Here is a 22,626-nt window from a genome sequence, read left to right on the forward strand (position 1 = left end):
AGGGGCAGCACTACAAGGGAGAGCCCTACCAGGGTTGACATGTCAAGGAGGTAGAGACATACCCACTGAGGAGAGATGAGGAGACATATGAGGCCAGGTATGGAGTGCTGTCAAGAAGCCTCATATACACTGAGGAAGGCTGGACACAAACTCCAGAGCAACGTAGAGGGGCATGTACACTTAGAAAAGAGTGAGATGTACCCCGATCGAAACATAGTACAAGGATAATGACAGCATACCAGTGCTTTAAGCAGGATACAAAATCGAGGTAAGGCTCTTTAAAGGGGGTGTGGCAGAATTGGCTTCCGGCAGCAGCACTGGTCATCAGCCCAGATTTTCCCAGATCCAAGATCTGGCAAATTATATGTCTCCTCAGACCTCAGAAAAACCATTTACACCATTCAAAGGTTTTGCTGTTTTTGATTTGCTTTGTTGCTTTTCCAAAGCCGGGATTCGAACAACATACGGTCTAAGGATGAGAGACTTACCCACTACGCCATTTGAACATCTGATCAGGATATACATGAATATGATTGTTAGGATTGCACTCTGCTGAACATAAGTAAGCACGGTTTGTAGGTTTAAAAGGTGTGCACCTTTTATACTTTGCATGTAAACTCATAGGAAACACTCCTCTCTTTGGTTATTTCCCTGGTGTTAATAAGTAATCTCCTGGAATTCAAACCTTTATTTATGGGTGGGCGCTGAGAAAAATCTCCCACATTCTCCAACCCAAACCACGGCCGTTGCAGGTGGGATCCCACAGTTAATATCTTCCATTTCCAGCCCTGGCTCAGCGGGCAAACCTGCCTCAAACCAACAATAATGAGTCCCTGCAAACATGTACTTTGGTCCATCAAGCACGGTCTCTTGTTTGCATCCCGTCTGTATGCTGTAAATAAAACTCCAAATATATTGTCTGTAAATAATTTGCAATGCAATCAGTGAGTACATCCCCTTAATTTTGTACATAAATGGCTCAGATAGGCCCGGTGTGCTTCATAGAACTTAAGTGCTCATTCAGGGTTATGGCTCCCCTGCTGTCTGCCTTTGCAGTAATATGTTGTTCGAAGACAGACCTCAATGTGTTATCTTATCTGTGGCATCTTCAGTTGGTTCTGGAATCACCCAGGAGAGCACTCATTTAGGGGAGGAGGGCAGGAAGCGCCAACGTAAACTATTTGCATAAAATCAAAGAGCCTTTTGGGAAGGTAAGAACAATAATACATTTGTAAACATGACATATCGGCAATAGTGATTCAAGCCTGCAACCCTTAGGTGCACATAAAGGAAATAAGCAGAATGGCCAGTGCCCATTATGATAACACCCTACTAGTTAAGTGGCTGCAAACTATGGGCCTCATTACGACCCTGCCGGTCCGGAAAGAACGGTGGCGGTAAAAACGCTGCCTCCGTTCTTTCCAGACCGGCTGATTTAGAGTCCTGCAGTCGGGAGGTGTCACTCCTGCCAGGTCTGACCTGGTGGGATTTACACCACCCGCGTGCAGGCGGACATGGAAACACCGGTTCCATCACAGACGGAACCGGTGTTTCCATTGTCCCCATCCCCATGGAGCCCTATGGGACTCCAAGGGAATGGGGACTTACACAATTCCGCCTCCGGAATTCCTGGGTCACCGGGGTCGTAATGCCCAAGTTCTTCCGGGAATCACGGCGGCAGAATGGTAATACGGGTCTGGCGGTAACCTGCCGGTTTTTCTGGCTCGGTTACCGACAGACTCGTAATGAGGTCCTATGAGTCATGTATACACATTTGGAGGAGTTAGAGTTTGGGAGTTTGATGCTGGCTGCCCTGCTTTAGCAGACGCAAAACTTCCCTGCATGCCCAACCACACTCACATGAGTGGTTTTGATTAAAGGGAGGCACGGTGCTACTCATGTGGGCCTGTGGGAGCCCTTCCTCAAGGATGTCTTCTGGAGACTGCTGGGGCTTTCCCCAGCTAGACCAAGCCATCTTAAAACCCTGCAGCATACTGGACAATGGCAATTGATTAGAATGAAGCAGGTCAAGCCAATTGGCACCATCATCTGTCAGCATTACTTGACCTTCCTTTCTGTAGGTACTCACTGAGCAAGAGAGATGGGGATGCACACTGAGGTGGACACACTCTGAGTGAGGGACAAATATAAGGGACACACTGTGGGAATAGGGGGAGATGTACTACACAAGGTGGTTTGTACTGACTAGGTGGGGGCAATGCCACAAGACAGGGAAAGATATACATACCTTAGAGGATGAACGTGTCTGCTGGAGCAAACTGTGGGTAACGTGTAAGTCACAGGTGCCAATACTGCATGCTAAACCAGTTGTTTAACGTGCTTGCTGCTGGGATCTGTGAGGAACCTGCTGATTTCTGATTTTAATCTTCTTCAAATAACCATTAGAATAATGTAGCTAGTAAACAGATCTATGCAACACGTCCTGCAGTCACGTGTTCAAATCCAGGTAGGGTCCACTCAGTCTTTCATCCTTCCGAGGTTGACCAAATGATATTAACTTGCTTGAAACGGCTCCTCGTCTAGTAGAATAGCTCGGTGGGCAGATTAACCTACTGCAGAGGGTGCCTGAGTGTGTGTGTGTGATAAAGAGAGACACAGAGACTGCACCTACTGCCAGTAATTTATAAGTTGTAAATTCAGTCCCATTAACATTTGCTAAGTGGGTAACAATGACGGATGGACAGATATATAAAAGTTCCAACCCTACCTATTAAGGTGAGAGGTCTAAAGTGCCCCGTTCTGTGAGGATGTAATCCTGTCAAGGTGGCTCAGTTGGATATTGCACAATCAGCAGATTCGGTATGCAATCTGCATGCAACAAGTTACTGATTTCAAGTCTGACAAGATTCCTTAGTTGGTAAATGAAACTGCAACTAACATGGAACTACCTTAAAGGAGAACTTTCAGACGAGGCGTCTGAATCACTGGCATGGCTCTCAATTACCTCTTAACACAGAACAAGGCCTGTTGGGTCTCCAACTTACTTGGCTAAAGTCGTTGATGCCAATGCTGATTCACACAGTGCCTCAGATTCACCAGGGTGCCTTTGGCTCGCCAGAGGTCTCTGGGTCATCTGGGCACAGCACTATGAATGGCCCAGTTCTAACCAGCCCAAATACAGAGTGGGACAGACAAAGAAAGTGATGGAGATAGAGAACTATGCAAAAGTGAGGAGGGACGCAGTTTTGAGGAATACGATCATCCACACGGTGGGCGAGCGCTCGCCTGAGCTTTTTTGAAATTTTAAATGAAATTGAATGATGGTAGATCAACCTCCAGCACACATTTTCCTATGCTCACTGCACGACATACAGATAGACCTGTGTACTCTGCGTGGACACAGCCTACAGGCACCGCCCCCCCCTGTCATAGTTAGTTGGAATATGACAGCCAAGAGTACATCAAGGCACCTCAGAAGCGGAAGGCAAAACCTTCCTCCTGCCATGGTCAGCCTAATTAACTATCAAAGGCTCCATAGATCCACCCTATCCTTTGTTAGCTCTGCTGGTGGCAGCTTTGTATACTAATCAGAGTTCATTCAAACAGGCCCGCAGGGGGCCTAGTCGCAGGACTAACAAAGGACAGGAAAACACCAACATCTTTGATATGGACTGTATCAACCTGAAGCCAGCACCTGCCACTTAGTATCAAGGGCAGTGACATGTCAGGTCTGGGACAGTTGTTCACAGTAGTCATCCCTGCAGGGAACACCATTAAGAAGGTCTGAGGTACGAGTATGTGGTTTGGAGGTGACAAAAAGTGTGGTCTGGCCACAGCTTCAAGGGAGAACTGCCACTTTACACAGGAACCACAGAGAGCTCAATTAAACAGAGAGACCCTTTGATCCACAACAGACAGGAAGATGGGTGGGACTCAGTAGTACATGTTTTCACCCCTTTTCCCTTTTCTGTTGCGAAGCACTCTGGTTATGACCTCATACATATAGGACATCGTTGGTAGGGATACAGGATTGGTTTATTAAGGTAGACTTTGCCTACACCAATCACTAGGGCCCATTTGGCTTCAAAAGAGGGTCGAGCCCCTCTTTTGGCAGATCATCTGAAGACTTTACAAGGAGTAACAAGAAGAACTAATTTGGACCCTAGCTGAATGTACAGTCTGCCTTACAGCTTTCGCCACTGAAGGAAGGCCAGGATTTCCAAAGAGGGAAGCAAAATCCCTTATCTAAACTTCTCCCAGAGAACAGAGGGAGATACTGAATCCAGAGGACCCTGAAGCATCTCCAGAACCGCTACCCAGCCAGCACACAGCGTGCCCTTGTAGGCTCTGCAAGCAAGCTGCCTATGTGGGAAGTGCCAGTGAGTCTCTGAATCAAACCAAGGACAAGGCAGCTGCCTGCAACACTACGCTCAGCTTTGGGCCGTCCACCTTAAAGACCGACACCAGCCCAGTGAAGAAGCTAGGAGGAGTGCATCAACAAGCATCAACCAGGACATTTTCGAGCCAGTCAAGACCCTCGGGCTGCAATCGACTGCACCGCTGACTGTTGTTATGCCGCAGTCGCTCAAGCTGTCCGAGACACCTCGACCAGTGCTTCAGACCTGCCAACCAGCACTGAGACAGAGTTTCCTGACTCCAAGCTATTGTCAAGGCCACCCTGCAGCCGTCTGTCCAGCCTGGCTCGCCGAACTGCCTGCCACCTGATACCTGCAGCTGTCTCCCATCTTGAACTCTGTCGCAGGAGCTGCAAAGTGCCCTGAAACCGACTCGACCCTATCGAGCACCAAGAACCTCTACAAGCACAAGGTACATTGTGGTTCTGTCCCTCAGGTCCTTCTCTGAAGGCCCCTAGTGACATTTTACAACTCATGCTCCATTTCAGATGAAAGCAAATGTCCTTCAATTATTTCAATTAATTACTTTACCAACTACCCTCCTGTCAATATCCAGAGTACATTCCCTTTCCTTTTTGAAACTGTCCTCTGAATTCTTTTACAGGGTGAGTTGTATTTTGTAGTGTGCTAGAACTGTCTGTTGTGATAATAATAAAGTAGATATGTGCATACATCCTTGACAGGACAGTCCCTTTTAACATTGGGTAATCATTATATTTTCGCTGTGTTGCAACTAACCACTGATCCACGACCTTGCAGAGATAAGCCTGCCGTTACCAAAATTGGACAAGGATCTGTTTGGATCTCTTCTGGTGTTCTAGAGGTGTGGGGCTGATTGATGGTTTAGAAACCGATATTCATCCCTGGACCATTGGTGCCACAGACGTTTATTCATCACACACACTCATGTTGGCCTGTTCCATAATGCACTAATTCCACTGTATGAAAGCATGTGCATGTTGGCTGCACCTATATATGCCAATATTTACAATGTAAGAACAAACTCATGTTGGCTGTGCCCATATTGCACTAGAGCCACTGTTGGAAATCATATCTATGCTGGCTGCACCAATGTATTCCAGTATTTGTCATGTAAAACCACACATAATTCCATAATACCACTCTAAGAAATCATGTCCATGCTGCTGCATAATTATTTGACAGTATGTGCCATGTAGGGACACACTTGAATTGTCTTTGGCTATAATACCCTAATGCCATTATATGATATCCCGTTCCTGCTAGCTGCACCAATATATGCCAGTGTTTGCCATGTAAACACGCACACAAGTTAGCTTTGCTCCTAATGCACTTAAGCAGTGGTATTCAAAGTTTCCATGCCAAGCCTCGTCTTGAATAAAAATATTGTTTCTGCCCCCCCCCGCACCTAGGGGCTGTCCTCCTCTAGGGGGACCAAAGGATGTGCAGGGTGACAAAGGCTCTTTAAAAAAGGATTATGGTGACTGCTTTTAATAGAAAAGTAGAAAATCTGCTTATATTTGATATTGTAAGAGGATTCAATTCAACACTACAGCTAAGTCAACGCCTAGTCTATAATACTGAATGGAAACCCTTATTGATATATCTTTAGGTCCAGTTCATGCGTTCTGGATGACTACCCCTATATAACACCCCTCTCTTGGAATCCCCCTGACCCCACTGAGCCAAGAAGTAGTTCTGTTTTGCAAGTTTAAAAGGTTTATTTGATAATTTAAAATAGAGATATATATGACACTTTATAATAAATTAATAATTGAATATCACACTCAATCTGATATGATAGAGATTAACAACAGAGAATCTGGCACTAGCACACTTCTTATAATCACTAATGAGTTGACATGAAATGGATAAGGTAGCACACTGGTAAATAGGAACAAAAGAAGAAGGTGGTACAAAATGCTTTATAGAGTTCAAATGGATGCAAGGTTGAATGAATGAAATGCAGTATAGAAATACTCAATCTGATTTCAACAAAACAATGTAATCACTTTTCTCTGGCTATTCACTCCCCCCCTCTTTATGCAATGCAAGGGAATGGGAGGAAAGCACACAGTTCTCAGAAATGCAATCAATGTAATCAGTTCAATCCCCCCCAAGCTTAGACAACAGAAGTTTAAAACACAGATAGGAGTTTTGAAAACACAGGCCCAAATGCTTTGATATGTGCTAGCAATGGATGAGAAATATGCTGGAAATGCTTTTTAATTCCCTTTCAGAGGTTCAGGGTGAGTGGTATCTAGTTAATATTAGTCCAGGCTCACACTAGCAATGATGCAGGGATAGTTAGCAGGTTAAACGAATTTCTGGCAAATGGAAGGCAAGCAGCAGCAGTTTTTACATGTGAAGAAATTTTCAACTCGCGGTAAAATTCGCGGATGCGTGTTCCGCGATTGCGGTAAAACTATAAGGGGTAGGAATGCGGTTCTTGGTACGATTCAAAGCTACGATTCTAAGCTATCAGAGGAAAGTTACTGCAAGTCTCTAGCCCAAACGGTCGCGGAGATATGAGCGATTTAATAAAGGTCGTTTTTGGGTTTGCAAATTTCAAAAGCTCAAAATGACAAGTGCAGCTTGCAACTAGAAATGACAGGTGACAGCTAGGAGGCAGTTCTACTTAGGTTAAATAGATTGAATTAGATGAATTTAAACTAAGAGATTGGTTCTACACAGTTCTGCTGGGTACTCACACTATATTCTTGAATTAAATGGGCCTCATCACGGATCTGGTCAGGGTTTTAGACTGGACTCTGGTCTGGTCTGGTCTGGCCTCTGCACTTCACAGTGATCTGGGTCAGCTCTCTCTGCTGGTCTGGGTCTCTCTGGGTACAGCACTGCTTTCTCTCTGGTCTGGTCTCTTAGTTCTGGATAGATTGAAGTCTCTAGTTTGGCTCTCTGGAGGTTGATGGAGGTAAAGTATGGATTTTTCCGGCAGAGCGTCCCGCTGCAGATGGATTTGGAAGGTCCCTATCTGTCCTGTCTGTCTGCTTTTATGTGTTTAGAATGTGGGTGTGTTCTAGCATCACTGACCCTACCTCTCTCTCAGCTTCTAATTGGTCAAACTTCCATTTATCATTTGATTGGGGAATGAACTGTGAGTCAGAGTGATGTCATTTTACAGCCTGCAGAAAGTCCACTCCTCCTGTCAACTTACACACAAATCTAGATTTGAAACAAATACATATTTGCAGAGGTACATATTGTTTTAAAATCATATGCACCCATCATGCATTACAGGAGGTATCCCCTGTTCAAACTCTGCTCTTCCTGGGAGCTTGCATTCAGAACTGGCACATATTTCACTTTTTAACTGATTTTGCAATTTCTGACATGGACCCAACTTTACATACATGTGTGCAGGGAGTAGGGACATTAACTGATGAAGTTTCAGATTTTTAACATGCATACATTTAGAGTTATATCCACTTTTCCGCTGACACCCCCCTGAACACGCCACCGGGTCGAAAAACCTCTTAAAATGTGGGCAGAAAAATCACAAGAATTATGGTGTCATTTATAAAATTTTCACATGTCCGCTCTATGAGTTATTCATCTTTTTAAAGTTATGTTCTGGCTACAAAGGGGTGTGGTTTACCCTCAGCACAAGGTTGAAATACTGGTCTTTCCAGTTCTGCCAAGCCAGCTTGCTCTCACAGGCAGTGCCCCTCCCAGCTCCTGCCAAGAGGAAGCTACATTTTACGACTGCATAATAAAAACCTTTGCCTGAGTGAAGAGGGCTTTGTTCACTCTCCTACAGAGCACAGATAATTCAATTATCAGATAGATGGCATATCCTTAGTGTGGGCAGCAAAAGGAAGGTTGGCCTGGGAACACAGCTGTGACTCAAGTTTCCCTTCTGATGGGGGTAGTTGCCAGGCAGAATTCAGTTCCTTAAGCCAGGTTTCAGATAAAATGTCACTTTTTGTTCCCCAGTTCCTGCATTCAAATAAAACTAAACATTTTCACATATGCAGCTAGAAGGCTGATTCTAAGTTTAAAACTATGACATTTAAACAATTGCAACCTATGTGATACTCAAAAGTAGGTCACTCAGTCAATTTAAACATTTTCGATTTTAGTGTCTTTAAATCCAGTGCAACTTAAACTGCTGAAATCCACAGCGCAGCCAGTCTTGTTATAAGCATTTTTCTGGGCTCTTCATTTCCCAGATTTTGTAGGCACACAAAACTCCATTCTACCAAATGTCTGCTGGTGTTCAGTGAATATTTTGCACATATTGCAATGTTTGAAATAGGCACTTTGGCTTGCCTTCAGAGAAACACAGGGTGGTTTTAAACTGCCGGCTTTTGGATAGTGGTGAGCACTGGTACTGCACCCATTTTTGGGATTTAAGAAAATTAATTCCCCACAATTCTAGGTTGCATTTGGCAATCAGCATTGCCATTCCCAATGGTTTCAGACTACTGTGTGGGTAGTCCAATGGTGGTTTTAGGCAGTTTCCTTCTGTGCCCATAACATCGGCAAAAATGGGTGGCAGCCTATTCTTCCTGCATTTCCCTGTGCATTTTCTGGGAAGCTCTGGCCATCATGATGTTTTCCATGTCAGTACTGCACAGTTTTGAGGTACGGCTCGGATGCATGGGTAAATACATCCCACAAGCCCCCCTCTTGCGATGGCCATTCGGTTTCACTGATGGGACTCGCAAGATCTGGGATGTTTCCTCATCTTCTTCCAATAGATGGCACAGTTCATCATCTTCTTCTCCATCCGGTACTGATCGATCGGTTCTCCTCGCCAGTCCTGATGGGAGTCTTGGGCGGTCCACTGGGCCCATTGGATCTTCGTTCCCGGTCTCCGGATCGTCCTCCTTGGCCAGTCTCAAGGTCTTCTTTCTCCTAGGACGACAAAGGAAGAGCGGCAATACCTACTCATAGACGTGTTTCCACCACTGTTGAGATGGTGGGACAGCATATGCATTTCATCATGACGAAACATTACATTCTTATTTTGATAAAAAAACAGTATAACTAAGAGACAGTTTCATGCAAATCACAATATTTTAGAGACTCGATGTGGTATGTTTTATGGTTGGAACTGAATTAGTCTGAGACAGTACCCGCTAGGATTCCAGAGGATTCCTCCAGTTGTTGCAGAGTGTGCCTGGGATGGCAACATTTCAACTGGTTTATGTGGACCCACTTGTCTTCCCCCGCTGCCAAAGGACCTTTGGGGATGCGGATTTTGTAGGCCACAGGGGAGATCTTGTCGATGATCTCAAAGGGTCCTTTCCATGTAGGCAAAAATTTGCGCTGCTTGGCCTGGTTCCTTTGGAAGTTGTATAGATAGACCCGGTCTCCCACCTGATATTCCTTCCTGGAAGTTTTCAGGTCATAATGGGTCTTCATGCTATCAGCTGATCTTTCTAGATTCCGCTGAGCGTAAGCAAAAGCATGTTGAAGGTGTTTCCTTAAATTCTCCACATACTCATGAGTAGTGGAGGCATTTATTAGTGTCTGCTCTTGGGTCCTGTAGAGCAAATGCTGAGGAAGCACCATCTTGCGCCCAGTCATCAACTCAAATGGTGACATTTTGGTTGCAGATGAAGGGGTAGATCTGATGGCCATTAGGACCAGAGGTAATCGGATATCCCAACTTGGCCCAGAATCTGCCACAAACTTCTTTAATATGCTCACAATTGTCCGGTTATATCTCTCTACTGCCCCAGAAGAAGCTGGTCTATAAGCAATATGCAGCTTTCTCTTGACCCCCAGTATCTCCCACATCTTTGTCATTACTTCACTGGTGAAGTGGCTACCTCTGTCTGACTCAATCCTTTGAGGTAGACCAAAACGGGAAAATATGTGGTTAATCATCAAGGCAGCTGCAGTTTCTGCCTTGCAGTTTGGGGCTGGGAGACATTCCACCCACTTGGTAAACAAGCATGTCACAGTCAACATGTACTTATTCCCCCTAGCCGAGCGAATCACAGGGCCTACAAAGTCGATTTGTAAATCTGACCATGGCAGTGTCATCCCCCGCTTTTGTAAAGGCGCCCGGTGTGTGAGGGATGTCGGCTGAAATTGTGCACACACAAGACAACCCTTCAAATATTGGTTGAGGTCCTGGCCCATGTGTGGCCAGTATGCAACCTCTCTTAAGATTTCCAAGGTTGTGTGAAACCCCCTATGACCGGCAGTGGCCGCATCATGAGCGTGACTTAACATCAGGCTTCGGAATGAGGTAGGAACCACCCACTGATCGTGGCCAGCTTTGGATTTCCTTACCAACAAACCGTCTTGGATCCGGAACATTTTTGGACATTTCATCAACACTCTTAGGTCCTCTTTCCCAATGTAATCGGTATCCGTCAGGGGAAAGTTCTCAGGGTCCTCAAGGTGCTGGTAAAATTTACCAATTATTGGATCCCCCTTCTGAGCAGTAATCAAATCAGCATCAGGGGTCTCCTTACTCCATTGTGCAATTGAAAGGTCGTTGTGAGCATTTGTCTGGGACCTAGTGATGGCAGTGACCTGGATTTCCCCCAACAGGGACTCAATCTCAATTAGATCCCCTTGGATGGCCCCGGTTTTGGCCAGCTGATCAGCTAAGTCATTTCCAGTTTTGTCTGGTCCCTCTACTTTGGAATGACCCTTGATCTTTTTCCAGTAGATGGTCATCTCATTCGATGTGACCAGATCATCAATGTTTTGGATCAACTTCCCATGTTTCAAGGGTTTGTTGTTAGCACATAACATGCCTCTGGTTTTCCAATTAACCAGGTGCTCCACGAACCCGTTCCGTACATAATCCGAATCTGTGATTATGACCAGTTCGTGGAGTTGATGCTGGACAGCAGTGAGGATGGCCTGATGCACAGCCATCAGTTCTGCCACCTGACTACTTCGGGGACCAATTTTGTATCCAGCGGAGGGTTCTGGGGACTCATTCACCCATGCATTCCCTACGCCGGCCACCAGTTCTTTCTCCCCGTTGTTGTCAACATGGTAAGAGCATCCATCCACATACACAGTGGGCATTCCCTCACACTTGTCTTCTTCAAAGACTTTGTGTGGGGAATTAAGGTATGCCTCCATGTTGTCCTTGATTTTCAGACTTTCGTCCTCGAGACAGTTTTCTCTGGCACAATCATGCAAGTCAGCCAGACCTTGCGCGAGGGGACTCTTCTTGTTTTGGCCATATCGGACCTCCACAGGAAAGCCTTGCATTGACAGAATCCAGGAAGTAATTCGGGAATTACTCACATTTCCGGCCCGGATTCTGTCACTTTGGAGATATTGCAGAGGCTGGTGTGGAGTCTCCACTATGATGTGTTCCCCCTGGATAAACGGGCGGTAATTCTTCAATGCCCACACCGTTGCCAGGAGTGCCTTCTCACAATCGTTGAATTTTTCCTCCACAGAGGATAAAGTTTTGCTCGCATAGGAGATTACTTTATTGACCTTGTCATGCTTTTGGTATAATACTGCCGTCAAGCACGTATTAGAAAACCCCGTCTCCAGGAAGAACTCCTTGTTTCTGACAGGGTAAGCTAGGCAAGGCGCTTGTGAGAGGCTTCTCTTGAGTTGTCTTACTGCCTCGGATTGTTCTGGACCCCATTCCCACTTGACCCCCCCCTTCAGGAGATGAATCAGGGGTCTGGTGATCTCTGCGTAGCCCTCAATGAACTTTCTGCTGTAATTAGTCAGTCCAAGGAGGCTCCTTAGTTCCCGCAGAGTTGTGGGGTCTTTCAGTTTCTGAAGTGCTTCCACTTTCTTTTCCTGGGGACAGAGACCCTGAGGAGTAATCTCATGCCCCACGAAATTAACACCGGTTCTACACCACTGTGCCTTCTGAAAGGAAAGCTTTGCTCCGGCGGCCCTCAACTGGGTCAGAACATAACGGATCTCCGCTATGTGTTCCTCCACAGATGAACTTTTGATGAGGACATCATCTACATAAGCCAGGTTACCCCTTGCACCCAAGTCAGGCATGGCCTTGTGTAGAAAAATGTTGAATTCATTGCCGGAGTTGAGGTATCCGAAGGGAGTCCGGGTCCATGTGTATTGCTGGCCCCCAAAGGTAAAAGCCAGCTTGTATTGGTCCTCCCTACTGACAGGCACGGTCCAGTATCCATTGGTCAGGTCTATTGCAGTGAATACCTGTGACCCCTGGATCTGGGCCAGCCCTTGGTCAATGTAGGGCAGAGGCCATCGGGAAGTATGGACCCGTTTGTTGAGCTCCCTGAGGTCAGCGCAGAGTCTCCACTGGCCGTTTGGCTTCAATATTCCCAGCACCGGATTATTGAAGGTGCTGTGGACTGGACGGATTATTCCCCGGGACTCAAGGTTCTTAATTATTTCAGTAAGGGACTCCATTGATGCGAGAGGCAAGCGATATTGCTTCACAAACACTGGAGTCATGCCAGGGTCCGTGGGGATTGTTGTTGTGTGGATGTCAGTGCGACCACAGTCATATGAGTCTACCGCAAAGAGATCTTGGAAATCCAAGAAAACTTGTTTCAACTTTTGCTTTTGTTCCAGAGTCACACAGGCATCAGCTAGGTTGACTCTCTCTTCCACCATCTGCCTGAAGCCTGGAAAGACTTCTGGTTTGGCTATTTCAGCGGCCTCCTCCAGCTGGGTGGAGAAGTCCCTGGTCAGAGTGCTGATTTGGACTGGAGGCTTCAGGTGGGCAAGGCAGCCTTCATGAACCTGGAAAATCACCTCATCCCTCCTGAAGTCACAAGTCACATCTTCCTTACCATAAGGGCAAGAAGTGTACACCAGGAAGTTCCCCCCATGCCGGGTAAAAATCCTGTCTGGTGTTGTATTGTCATCACTGTCACTGTCAAAACAGTCCTTGGGGATTGGTCCTAACAGTTCATTTCTAAGATCAATGGAGAAATGTCGGTCATCAACCGCCATTCCAATAATGGTGCCTGCGGCTAGAGTAATACTCTTTAAGTCACTGTTATCCACCTCTATTGGAATGGTGTCATGTTCTATGTTGACTAATGGTGTTGGGTTTACCCCCAACCCTTGCTGTTGGAGAGAAGCATTTAGATGTATGTAAGCATCAGGGTTTTTCAAATGTTGTCCTCTTTTAACTTTCACTTCCAGGGAGAATTGTCGGGTCCTTTCTGGGATGGTGACTTCCTCTTTAATCTGAATTTCAACTGCATAAGGTAGCAATTGAGCTGACCTAAATGCTTTTTCTGGATCATCAAAGCCCATGGGATTATCCGCTAATCGGGACCAAGCTTTGAAGTTTATTAGGTCCAAACTAATGGCAAAGCGATTGAGAATGTCACTGCCTAAGTAAAAGGCGGCAGGGACGTCTCGCACGACCCAACAATTGTGGACTATGCTCTTGTTGCCAATGGAGATTTTGAGCATACACCTGCTTGGCAGGAGATGTTTGGAATTAGGTGCTTCCAGGTCCATTTCCCATTTGTCTATCAGTTTGAAGGTGGGAATGGCTGGATCTTTTGGGAGTTGGCGGAACATGGCTTCGCTGATGAAGCTCTTACCGTTGTTCACACACACTCGAGCGAGAACAGAGTCCTTCCCATCATTTAACTGAACAGGGATGAACAACTGCTCTCCAATTTGCTGAATATCAGCCAGGCTCTGAGCTGATTTCACATCTTTCTGGACTATAGGAGTGGGAGTTTCAGGTTGTGGATTGGTATAGAATTTCAGAGTGTTTCCTTCCAGCGTGGAATACCACTTTAGACTGGAAGGAAGGTTGATTTTCAGAAATAGAGAGGACCCCCCATCACCAGTCTGTTGTCCTACTGCTATTACTGTCACGTCTGGAATTTGGCTATTCTGGAAGTGAAATTCTACTTGGTCAGATTTTTGTTCAACCATGTGGCAGGTGCCGTTTAAACTAACATGGTTGACACTCTGTTTTAATTTTATCGGTCGGCTAGTCTGGGTCCAGAGGACCTTGTTTACGCAATCTATTAGGGGTGACAACCTTCTCAGGAGGTCATTCCCTAGTAAACAAGGGGTGCCCTCTGGAGTCACAACTATGACCGGGTGTTTCAACTTGTGTCGCCCGATCTTAATGTCCAAGTCTGCTGTCCCCTCGACGGGAATTTCCTTCCCGTCAAAGTTCTGGAGTTGCCCAGGAAGAGAGGTGAGAGGAATTTGATAATTCTCTCCCCTTCCTGCATTCAGTTCGTCAAAGGCCCTTCTGGACAGAAGGGTAGCTTGAGATCCAGTGTCCACCAGTGCCGAGATTGTACCCTGCCCCTGTACTTGTACCGGGGCATAATATCTTCCCTCCTTCTCCTCAAGGGGGCACAGATAATGTACATTTTTGGACAACTGGTGGGCTAATTTTCTGGTTTTGGACATCGCTAGCGAAGAGATTTGGGCAGAATTCTGTGGAGAGTCTTGGGAATCTGAAAGAAAAAGTTGGCAACTGGAGATCAGAGCCATTGTGGGTTCCCCTGGCTCCGGTTCTGGGCCGCCCCCCCCTTTTTGGAGGCAGTCACCAGGATGGGTTTGAACCAGGGGATTTTCTTGCTGTTGGTTCTGGGATGAGATGGTGGGCGGCGGTAGCTCAGTCTCCACATCTCCCCAGTCTGGATTTGCATCCCTAGGGACCCATTTTTCTTTGGGAGGAGTTCCCCCCTCTCTGAAGGAGAAGATCCTTTTCTCAGGATCCTCTGAGGATCCCTCTCCCTCAAATTGGAAGATCTGTACCTCCTCCTCAAACTGAGTCTGTTTGGGTCTTTTGTTTCTCCTACCCCCCCTCTGCTCCTTAGGAGGCAGACTTTCAGGGGCAAGAGATTTTGTTTCCGGTTCCTGGGTTTCCAGGGGCTGTTTACAAGTGAGGAAGGAAGCTTCCTCCAAGGCTTTACACCCCCCTTCCCTTTGTGCCTCCTCCCTGGGAACCGGTGAGTTATCGGGGTGCTGCCCCCGTCATTGTTCTGGAGCACCAGGTCCAGAGTTGGGTGCGTTCTGCGCTGGCATGCCGATCTGAGGGTTCTGCTGAGCCCTCAGTATGTGACCCAGATCCCGCGCCATGTTTTGAACCTGGCGCTCTAACTGGGAAACCCGCTCAGGCTGATACGGGGCCCTGTTTTCTCCCCTGGGCTGATCCCGGGAAGGGTAGCTGTCCCTCCTCTGGTAATACCCCGGGTTGGGAAGATTTGGGTACCCCTCCACCCTTGGCCTCCCCTCTCCCGGATTCAGTGGTCTGGGCTCAGGGAATTGGGGAAAGAAGGATGGATGGTTTTGGGGCTGAAAGTCGGGTGGATATCTGGGGAAAAAGTTCTGCCCAGGGTTTGGTAAATTTCTGCCCTCCTGTGGGAAGTTTGGAGGGAAGTTCCCTGGGTTAGGTGCTTGTCTGGATCCCCCCCCTTGGGCTGGAGGAGTCCACACATAACCCAGGATGGGTCGATTTCCCTTGTAACGGGGACTTACATAATCAGGAGAGCGAGGGACCCCATTTGTGGGGCTGCCTCCTTGGCTCCCTGTCTGTGACTGACCCGAGGACCTCCTGGGCCTAGCATTATTAGGTGCAGGCAGGTTTTTAGGCCCCCCCATCTCCAAATCCAAAACGGGGGTAACCTTTACCTCTGCCACCTTGGCAGCAGCAGGGGTGCTGTTGGCTTTGGGGTTTTTCTGGGCATTACTTTTGCTATCTATCGGTTTCTGCACCTCATAGATCCGGGTAGCCTGTTCAATGACCCAGTCTAAAGATCTTTTCTCGTGAAAATCCCTCACGAGCTGGGTCATGATATATTTGGGCAAGGCATGGAAAAACGTATTTATAAATTCCCTGCTATCCGTGCGCACCCTTCTTGTGGTCTGTGCAAAAGCACGCTTCAACTCCTGCACAAATTCTTGTGGGGCCTGATCCTCCCCACATTGCAAATTGTAGGCTGCCTTGCGAGCCTCTTGAGGATTTCTGTGAACAGAAAAATGTTTCAAGATGGCCGCCTTATAGGTGGACCATCTTAAATGATTTTGGTCCTCCAGCCCCGCAAAGAAACTGGAGTATTCCGGGGAGAATGTCCACTTTACATATTGAATACAGCTTTGGCTGTCCATCAAATGGAAAGTCTCCATCATTTGTTCAAACAACTCTAAGTGCTCCCAAACAGAATACTTAGCGTTCTTATGGTAAGGCGTGATGACGCTCCTGATCGCCTTAATCTGCTTTAAGGGGTCCTTAAGCAAGGCCCTTTTTGCCTTATTGGCCTTTTTGGTTCGGGTAACCCTTGTCCATTCTTCCTCGGACTCAGAGGCACTGCTCCCAGAGGTTCCCGTCTGTTCTTCCAGGTTTTCCCGGATTCTGCGAGCCTGGGAATGGCTGGCAGAATGTGGGGACCTGGTCTCCTGTGTCCTGCGCAGTTCAGAGGAGTCTTCAGATTCCTCCTTGCTGCCAGGATTTGATGGGTACCCCCTCCACTGACCTAACTGGGCAGAGGTTTTCAGGATGCCCTTAATGGGCCTACTCTCCTGGGGTTCCCCACTGAACTGTACTGTACTTGGGTGCCCATACCCGGATGCCCACCCCTCCATTCCTGAGTGGTACTGGCCTATGAGCCCCATACTTTTAGCTGGATAGTAATCTGCCATCCCTGTGGCCCTGTGCTCATGTGCACCAGGGGACATGGGGGTGGCAGAGTCCAGGGACTGAGAGGTATGAGGGCCTCTGGTACTAGGGCTCCTGAGGTTATGCTCCGGAGTTTCCATTTCCCAGCGAACCTCATCTCTATCCGCCCCTGCTCCCTGTTGCAATGCAAGAGCCTGCATTTGTGCCTTCAGTTCCTCTGTTAAGGCCTTACTCGACTCTATCAGTTTCTCCTGCATCGCTACCTGTTGCTGGAGCCTATCATTGTGTTGACAGAGGGCCTCATTCTCCCTCTGTGCTTCCTGGTTGGTCCTGGAGAACTGGGCCAGTCTTTGCTGCAGGAGGGTTACCTCCTGAGCTGTGTCCCTATTGGCCTGCTCCTTTCTTGCTAGAGCATCCTCCACCCTCCTGGTGTGCTCTAGCAAGTTCTGGTGTTCTTTTTGGAGGTCACCCAGTCCCTGGTGGGCCAGGTGATTTTCTTCCATTTTTCTTTTTAAATGGCAGACTTCCTGGCCTAAGGTATCCCTTTCCTGACTAAGAGCCTGCATCTGTGCCGCCAGGTCGTCCCTTTGCCTTTGGAAGGCACCAGCATTCTGGCGCTCCTGATCAAACTCTGCCTGGGTATCCAGGTCTTTCAGAATTAGTTTGTTGCTCTCTGCCTTCACTCTATCTAGGTGGCCTTGCAGGGTGACTACCTGCTCAGCACATACCCTGTTGAAGTCCAGTTGTTGCTCCAGCTTTTTCTGGTTTTGCAGTAGGGAGTCCAAACCTTCTTGGTATTCCTTCTGCAAGGCCAGAAATCTGGTATCCTGTTCTACCTTTTCCTGTTGCAGCACATCCATATCCTTCTTTATTTTAATGATGTGCTGCCTACTATCATCTTCTGACTCCTGGCTCCTCTGCAGCCTCTGCTCAGAAGAGACCAGGTCAGATTGGGCCTTCTGTAATGCCATCTGTTGCCTATTTGCCAGATTTTGGCTTTCAGCACATCTATCCTGCATGTCTCCCATATATAGGTACAGGTATGCTGCTATCCTGGCAATCTTATTGTGTTCCTCTTTGGCTTTAGGAGCCATATATAGTTCACTCAGGGCCACATGTAAGGGACCCTGATCTCTATATATATCTGACCCTGTTTCAGTGACCTGTTGTGTGATGGCCTGCAACCACACATCCTGGCCCTGTTCGGTCCATTCACCTCTCACAAATAGCTTATGCAAGAGGTGCTCTCTGGCTATTTTCATGTCTACTAAGGTCGTCATTCTAGAGATTGGTCTCTGTCCTGACTTACAGAAGTTTGTATTTTATTTTTGCAGAACAGAACTTTTCTTGGAGTGTCCCTTTTGAGGAATGCTTCACAGCGTAATGCAGCGTGGTGATCCGACCGGATGTATGTATCCCGTCAGTTAGCACACTGTATTAAGCTGCACAAGTGGTAAATCTAACCCAACGTCTCGGCTCGAGCCCCCAATTTGTAAGAGGATTCAATTCAACACTACAGCTAAGTCAACGCCTAGTCTATAATACTGAATGGAAACCCTTATTGATATATCTTTAGGTCCAGTTCATGCGTTCTGGATGACTACCCCTATATAACACCCCTCTCTTGGAATCCCCCTGACCCCACTGAGCCAAGAAGTAGTTCTGTTTTGCAAGTTTAAAAGGTTTATTTGATAATTTAAAATAGAGATATATATGACACTTTATAATAAATTAATAATTGAATATCACACTTAATCTGATATGATACAGATTAACAACAGAGAATCTGGCACTAGCACACTTCTTATAATCACTAATGAGTTGACATGAAATGGATAAGGTAGCACACTGGTAAATAGGAACAAAAGAAGAAGGTGGTACAAAATGCTTTATAGAGTTCAAATGGATGCAAGGTTGAATGAATGAAATGCAGTATAGAAATACTCAATCTGATTTCAACAAAACAATGTAATCACTTTTCTCTGGCTATTCACTCCCCCCCTCTTTATGCAATGCAAGGGAATGGGAGGAAAGCACACAGTTCTCAGAAATGCAATCAATGTAATCAGTTCAATCCCCCCCAAGCTTAGACAACAGAAGTTTAAAACACAGATAGGAGTTTTGAAAACACAGGCCCAAATGCTTTGATATGTGCTAGCAATGGATGAGAAATATGCTGGAAATGCTTTTTAATTCCCTTTCAGAGGTTCAGGGTGAGTGGTATCTAGTTAATATTAGTCCAGGCTCACACTAGCAATGATGCAGGGATAGTTAGCAGGTTAAACGAATTTCTGGCAAATGGAAGGCAAGCAGCAGCAGTTTTTACATGTGAAGAAATTTTCAACTCGCGGTACAATTCGCGGATGCGTGTTCCGCGATTGCGGTAAAACTATAAGGGGTAGGAATGCGGTTCTTGGTACGATTCAAAGCTACGATTCTAAGCTATCAGAGGAAAGTTACTGCAAGTCTCTAGCCCAAACGGTCGCGGAGATATGAGCGATTTAATAAAGGTCGTTTTTGGGTTTGCAAATTTCAAAAGCTCAAAATGACAAGTGCAGCTTGCAACTAGAAATGACAGGTGACAGCTAGGAGGCAGTTCTACTTAGGTTAAATAGATTGAATTAGATGAATTTAAACTAAGAGATTGGTTCTACACAGTTCTGCTGGGTACTCACACTATATTCTTGAATTAAATGGGCCTCATCACGGATCTGGTCAGGGTTTTAGACTGGACTCTGGTCTGGTCTGGTCTGGCCTCTGCACTTCACAGTGATCTGGGTCAGCTCTCTCTGCTGGTCTGGGTCTCTCTGGGTACAGCACTGCTTTCTCTCTGGTCTGGTCTCTTAGTTCTGGATAGATTGAAGTCTCTAGTTTGGCTCTCTGGAGGTTGATGGAGGTAAAGTATGGATTTTTCCGGCAGAGCGTCCCGCTGCAGATGGATTTGGAAGGTCCCTATCTGTCCTGTCTGTCTGCTTTTATGTGTTTAGAATGTGGGTGTGTTCTAGCATCACTGACCCTACCTCTCTCTCAGCTTCTAATTGGTCAAACTTCCATTTATCATTTGATTGGGGAATGAACTGTGAGTCAGAGTGATGTCATTTTACAGCCTGCAGAAAGTCCACTCCTCCTGTCAACTTACACACAAATCTAGATTTGAAACAAATACATATTTGCATAGGTACATATTGTTTTAAAATCATATGCACCCATCATGCATTACAGGAGGTATCCCCTGTTCAAACTCTGCTCTTCCTGGGAGCTTGCATTCAGAACTGGCACATATTTCACTTTTTAACTGATTTTGCAATTTCTGACATGGACCCAACTTTACATACATGTGTGCAGGGAGTAGGGACATTAACTGATGAAGTTTCAGATTTTTAACATGCATACATTTAGAGTTATATCCACTTTTCCGCTGACACCCCCCTGAACACGCCACCGGGTCGAAAAACCTCTTAAAATGTGGGCAGAAAAATCACAAGAATTATGGTGTCATTTATAAAATTTTCACATGTCCGCTCTATGAGTTATTCATCTTTTTAAAGTTATGTTCTGGCTACAAAGGGGTGTGGTTTACCCTCAGCACAAGGTTGAAATACTGGTCTTTCCAGTTCTGCCAAGCCAGCTTGCTCTCACAGGCAGTGCCCCTCCCAGCTCCTGCCAAGAGGAAGCTACATTTTACGACTGCATAATAAAAACCTTTGCCTGAGTGAAGAGGGCTTTGTTCACTCTCCTACAGAGCACAGATAATTCAATTATCAGATAGATGGCATATCCTTAGTGTGGGCAGCAAAAGGAAGGTTGGCCTGGGAACACAGCTGTGACTCAAGTTTCCCTTCTGATGGGGGTAGTTGCCAGGCAGAATTCAGTTCCTTAAGCCAGGTTTCAGATAAAATGTCACTTTTTGTTCCCCAGTTCCTGCATTCAAATAAAACTAAACATTTTCACATATGCAGCTAGAAGGCTGATTCTAAGTTTAAAACTATGACATTTAAACAATTGCAACCTATGTGATACTCAAAAGTAGGTCACTCAGTCAATTTAAACATTTTCGATTTTAGTGTCTTTAAATCCAGTGCAACTTAAACTGCTGAAATCCACAGCGCAGCCAGTCTTGTTATAAGCATTTTTCTGGGCTCTTCATTTCCCAGATTTTGTAGGCACACAAAACTCCATTCTACCAAATGTCTGCTGGTGTTCAGTGAATATTTTGCACATATTGCAATGTTTGAAATAGGCACTTTGGCTTGCCTTCAGAGAAACACAGGGTGGTTTTAAACTGCCGGCTTTTGGATAGTGGTGAGCACTGGTACTGCACCCATTTTTGGGATTTAAGAAAATGAATTCCCCACAATTCTAGGTTGCATTTGGCAATCAGCATTGCCATTCCCAATGGTTTCAGACTACTGTGTGGGTAGTCCAATGGTGGTTTTAGGCAGTTTCCTTCTGTGCCCATAACATCGGCAAAAATGGGTGGCAGCCTATTCTTCCTGCATTTCCCTGTGCATTTTCTGGGAAGCTCTGGCCATCATGATGTTTTCCATGTCAGTACTGCACAGTTTTGAGGTACGGCTCGGATGCATGGGTAAATACATCCCACAAGCTTAAAGACAGTCATCTTAATCCCTTTTAAAAGAGTCTGCCCCCCCCGGGACATTCTTCGGACCCCCTATGGAGGCCCGAGGGATGTGGAAAACAATGACCGGGAGTATTTGGGAGTATTTGAGTAAGACATAGGAAAACAGGGATTCTGGGAGAGATCGTTTCTAGGTGTAACAGATTTTGGGATCCAAGAGAATTTATTATTCCCCCCCCAGATTGGATACCTCAACCCGCGCCAACCACTAGAATGTGGCTGAGTCACACAAACAAATTCAGTCCAGCTGTTCACATAGCTTTTGACACTTGGACACAGCACCCGTCCTCTCTCCTTTGGAACCTGGATTGCTGTTAGAGACCTAGCCAATTTCTAGACACGTTCTGTTTGGCTAAAAATGCACACATGCATTTACCACTAATTTCATTGCATTTCCTCTCAGGCTTCCGGTCTTCCATAGGGCGTTCATCTACAATATCAATTCCAGGCCATACCAATGGCAGTAGGCACTACACAAATATCAACTAACAAAATATAACATAACCACTACACTAAAGTCGCACTAATAATCCTAAGGACGCTCCATGTCCATGCCGTGCCAAAGTATTCCTTCCGGTGTTGGAACCTCGTTCTTCTGTAAGTCCTTTCCCCATCACACTCAAGTGCCCAGTCAATACACATATTACAAATTTACTATGGACTCTCTCATACATACACACTCAGTTACACGCTCATATACACTGCACTCCTTCATTCAAATGCACCTGCACACTCACAGACACACAGACCCTTGCATACATGCATGCTTACATAAATAAATAAATAAATAAATGCATACATACATACATACATAGACATACACATCCTACATGTTCCTGCTCTTCTCTCCCCATGGGTGTTGCCAGCCCTTGGCTTGGGAGGTAATAAGCCCTGCCACTTTGAGGCAAAGGGCAGTCCAGGTTTCATGGCAAATGATTGCGACAGCAAGAGCCTGTCGAATTTCTCAACTTGGAGAATGGATTTACATTTAAAAAATCATTAATGTGGCAGCAACAACAAACATAAAGAGGCAGTGGACAAGAGCCTGCCCAGGACATATCAATATACCCCCT

Source organism: Ambystoma mexicanum, chromosome 6q (assembly GCF_040938575.1).
Source record: "Ambystoma mexicanum isolate Mex_15411 chromosome 6q, UKY_AmexF1_1, whole genome shotgun sequence".
NCBI classification, from domain to species: Eukaryota; Metazoa; Chordata; class Amphibia; order Caudata; family Ambystomatidae; genus Ambystoma; species Ambystoma mexicanum.